Source organism: Sminthopsis crassicaudata, chromosome 3 (assembly GCF_048593235.1).
Source record: "Sminthopsis crassicaudata isolate SCR6 chromosome 3, ASM4859323v1, whole genome shotgun sequence".
Lineage (NCBI taxonomy): Eukaryota > Metazoa > Chordata > Mammalia > Dasyuromorphia > Dasyuridae > Sminthopsis > Sminthopsis crassicaudata.
The window spans coordinates 593365541-593370485 of NC_133619.1; positions in this window are offsets into that span (position 1 = coordinate 593365541).

The following is a 4945-nucleotide window of genomic DNA, read 5'->3' on the forward strand; positions in this document are numbered from 1 at the left end:
CATTTTCAGACTTGCTTCTTTTGATGTTATTTTATAATTTGTTTTCACACTGTACTGTATAATGGATTCTGTGTGTGTGTGTGTGTGTGAGAGAGAGAGAGTCAGAAATGAGATAGAAAGAGGGAGAGTGTGTGTGTCAAAGAGATCTTCATTCTGTGACACTATGAAACAGCTTTGACCTAGAACCAAGCCTTGATTACTCTGACAAGCCTTGGAAGGTCTTCATTCCCATCTCAGGAGATCCTGAGAAGACCAGCAGATCTCTCTAGTTTGTTATCAGTACTTCCCTCCAGGCCCCTCAGTAGCCAGCCCAGTTTATCTCCAACTCTAAGTCTTCCTAGTCACAACTGACAAGCTCCATTGCTCCAGGATGTTCTTTCCTTGGAGGACAAACAACTGTTTCCTCTTCAGAGATGATATTCCCTTTCTACCTGCTCTTCAGGTAGATGATCCTTTTTTTAAGGACCACTTCATTCTTTCTGATCACCTACCTAGAATATGAAGATATCTTCCTGAAACTCCTTTATCTTTTCTGCTAGAAGCTTATACTTTATGAATAGACACTTGGGGGTCAGACTGTGACAAATGCAAACATTGGATTCAGCACCTGAAATCACGGATAAATTGGGAATTATCTCTGCTCTCCATATTTAATGAGAATGAACTCTGTAGTCCTGGTCTTCTTATTCTTTTGGTTCACTTGAAAAATTGCTAGGATATTTTTTTCCTTTTTAAATGTCTTACTCATTTCTCTATCAGTTACTTCCCAGTGACTCCCTCATCTACCTTTTTACCTTGTCTCTCCTCCCCTGGAATCTTCCCAATCAAGAAAAACAACTTATCCGCACTCACAATATAGGCTCATTTCACACTTATAGTCAACCATCTCTGTGCCAAGAGGAGGAAGCATGGTCCCCTGCAGGCAGTTCTTTGAAGTCACAATCAATAATGAGGTGATTAGAGACCTGAAATGTTTCACTGTTGTTTTCCTTTACATTATGGAGAGCCATAGAATGTTAGAGCTGGGAGGGCCAATAGAACATGGAATGTCAGAGCTGCTGGGGCCTTAAAAATTAAAATGTCAGAGCTAAAGGAGCCTTAAAACATGGGATGTCAGAGCTGGAGGAGCCTCAGGACTTTAGTGCCTTAGAACTGGAAGGGCCTTGAGTGTCCAAGATGAGATAGACCTTAAAACACAGAATGTCAGAGGTGGAGGGGTTTAGAACATTGAATGTCAGAGCTGGAAAGGACCTTAGAACATGAAATGTCAGAGCTGGAAGGGTCTTAGAACTGTAGGGTTCTTAGAACACAGACTGTCAGTTAGGCAGGCCTTGGAACACAGAATGTCAAAAGTGGGAGAGCCCTTAGAAAAAAAGCTAGAGTTTAGAAGACCTTAAAAGACATCCTGCTTATTCCACAGATGACAAATGAGAAGGAGACAGACCTTTAGAGGTTATGCTGTAGTCTTGGCTGTTATATCTCTACAGGTCCATGCTTGAAGGCTTCCCTCATCTAGAACCTGTGTGGACCTGTTCATGCAGTTGGGCTCATATTCAAGCTCAATTTGAGTGTTCATTCCTCATGGAGCTGGAATGTCTGCCATCACATCACGTAGCTATCTAGGGAGAGTTCTGGGTGCTTGGGTTTCAGAGAGGAAAATGGTGGTCAATAGGGAGGAAAGGATGAGGTAGGTGGAAAGTAGAACAAGTAGTGAACTCCCTGTCACTGGAGATGTTGAAGTGGAAGTGAGTTTTGTCCAGATAAGGCCCCTCCATCCCTGAAATTCCATGTTTTAAGGTCTATCTCAGCTCTGACATTCCATGTTCTAAGGTCCCTTCAGCTCTGACGTTCAAGACCCTTCCAGTTTCCTTAATGCACTTGTTATTTCAACTCTTCTGCAAAGAGCACAACTCTGCTGGGCTGGCCACATTATTGGAATGCCAAATAAGCTTGTCCAAAAGAGAACTTACACAGGGCAAGTGCTCACCAGATGGTCAGAAAAACTGATACAAGGACACCCTCAAGGTCTTTCTTAGGAATGTGAGAATTGACGGTATGACATGGGAGACACTGGCACAGGACTGCCAGCATGGTAGGCCCCCATCAGAGAAGGGGCTGTAATCTATGAGCAAAGCAGAAGTGAATTAACTCACAAGAAACACGAAGTCCCAAAGTTAGAGATTCCGCCCCAAATGTTCATAGGGACTATTTGGGTCTCACTTGCAGCAAAGCATTCCGAGCTCATATTGGTCTGATCAACCACAGCTGGACACTAACTTGGTCTAAGATAATGATGTCATTTGGTTCTCTTTGAGAATGAAGGACAACAACCAATTATATTTGGTTATCACACAAATTAATCATGTGTCTTTGAGCTGAAAATCCTTCAGATAGGGCAAGGAAAAGTCTTAAGGAAAGAGGAACAGGGTTGTTGGTGGCAAGAGCTCTGGAAACCAGGATGAATCTGTCCCTGTAATTTGGAAACAGTGGCAGTTTGCTCATGTGATTTATTCTCTCTGAGGCTTGTTTTCTCTTTTAGAAAATGAGGGTAATAATCTTAATCCAGGATCCAGGATCCAGAGCAGCAATAAATGTAAAACATTGGAAAATTGCAGAGAGAAATCTCTCCCTGGCACCATCTTTAGCCAGTCCAATCATTGCTCCACAGCCTCAGACCTTTCAGCAGCTCCCCAAACAAATGGACATTTCCTGGACCACTCCCACCTACTTCTCTCCCATCAAACATTTATTAACCCCAGAACTTAGCATAATGCCTGACACATTGTTTTTCGGTCATGTCTGACTCAATGTGGCCTCGTGTACGTAATTGTCCAAGGAGTTTTCTGGGCAAAGATACTGGACTGCTGCCATTTTCTTCTTCATTTTACTGATGAGGAACTGAGATAAATAGGACTTAAGGGAAAAAGTTGGAGTCAAATTTGAACTCAGATCAGTTGCTCTATGTACTGCCCTACCTAGCTGCCCCATGACACACAAAGTAGGTGCTTAATAAATGTTTGATGATTGATTCTCTGCATGTTCACCTATCCTCCAGAAATGACCACCTGTATGCACCTACAATAAGCCCTCATGATTTTGGGCAGCTCCCAAAATCTCATTTTTTTTTCATTTGTAAAATGTGGGAGTCAGAATAGGAACCTTCACCAAATCCTTCTCCAGAGTCTCCTCTTGGAACAAAGGTGACCATGAATTTTTGAAGGGTATTCTCTTTTTAAAAGTCTTATTTTTATTGAGGTTCCCAGATGTAGCAGATAAGGTACTGTATTTCAAGTCAGGAAGACCCAAGTTCAAATGTAACTTCAGATACTTTTTATTGGGGTGACCTTGGACAAGTAATCCTATCTGCCTCAGTTTCCTCAAACACTCTAGGATCATTGCAAGAAATTCCCAAAAGTCTTCATGAAGAGTCAGACATGACTGAACAATGACAGAAAAAAGAGGAAAGAAAAAACTTAAAGAAACCAATCAGTGCTTATACTCTCTGACAGTATGTGGTATATTTCACACTCACAGTCTTCTAACTTCTCAAAGAGAGGAGAGGAATTGCTTTAACTCTCTTTTATATTTTTATTGAAGTTTTTTATTTTCAAAACATATGCAAGGATAATTTTTCAACATTGATCCTCGAGAACCCTTGTGTTTCCATCCCCCCCCCCACTTCCCCAGATGTACTGCCTTAACTCTCAAAGGATATTTCCTTTGCCCTGGAGATCCCACAGAGCTGGAAAGACTTTGAATAAGAGGCTGTATAAAATTCTTCATACTTCTGAACCAGCAGTGCCTCTACTGGGTCTGTATCCCAAAGAAATCATAAAGGAAGAAAAAGGACCCACCTGTGTAAGAATACTTGTAGCAGCTCTTTTTATGGTGACAAGTTACTGGAAACTGAGTGGATGCCCAACAGTTGGGGAATTGTAGTGTTCCTGTTAGCTTTCTGGAGACCCTGCAGACAGGACTTGGTCTCAGTGGGGGAAGGAGGAGGCCAGGCCAGCCAAGCTCCAGCCTCCAGTCCTCTGTCTTCTCCGAGTCTGTCTCCAAGTCCTCTCTAGGTCTGACTTGACCTCTTAAACACTCTATTACAATTAAATCCATTCATTATAGTGAATAATCATATCATATTTGTTGTAAGATTAAATCAATCATACTGAACTGGAGAACTATTAATCACTGTGCTAAACTAGCTAACCATTGTATTATCAATTCCACTGAATTAACACCTTGTAAGCATCCTTGTTTCAAGTACAGTCTGGCACATTGCAGGAAATGGCTGAACAAGTTGTGGTATATGAAGAAATGGAATGTTATTGTTCTATAAACAATGATGAATAAGCTGGTTGTAGAAAGCCCTAGGAAGATGTAATAAACTGATGCTGAGCAAAACAAGTAGAACCAGGAAAACACTGTACACAGTAAGAGCAAGATTGTGTGTTGATGAACTATGAAAACTTTGGTTCTTTTTGGTGACTCAGTGACCCAAGGCAACTCCAATAAATTTTGGATGGAAAAAGCCGTCTGCATCCAAAGAGAGAAATCTGGACATTGAATATAAATCAATGCATGCTCTGTTTACATTTTTCCTCTCCTGGTTTCCCCTTTTGTTCTGATTTTTCTCTCCCAACATGATTCATAAAGAAATGTTCTCCTAGAGATCATTATTGATCACAAAATAGAAGATTTTGATTACATCAAACTAAAAAGTTTCTGTACAAACAAAACTAATGCAAACAAGATTAGAAAGGAAGTAATAAATTGGGAAAATATTTTTAAAAGGAAAGGTTCTGACAAAGGTCTCATTTCCAAAATATATAGAGAACTGACCCTGATTTATAGGAAACCAAACCATTCTCCAATTGTTAAATGGTCAAGGGATATGAACAGACAATTCTCAGATAATGAAATTGAAACTATATCCACTCATATGAAA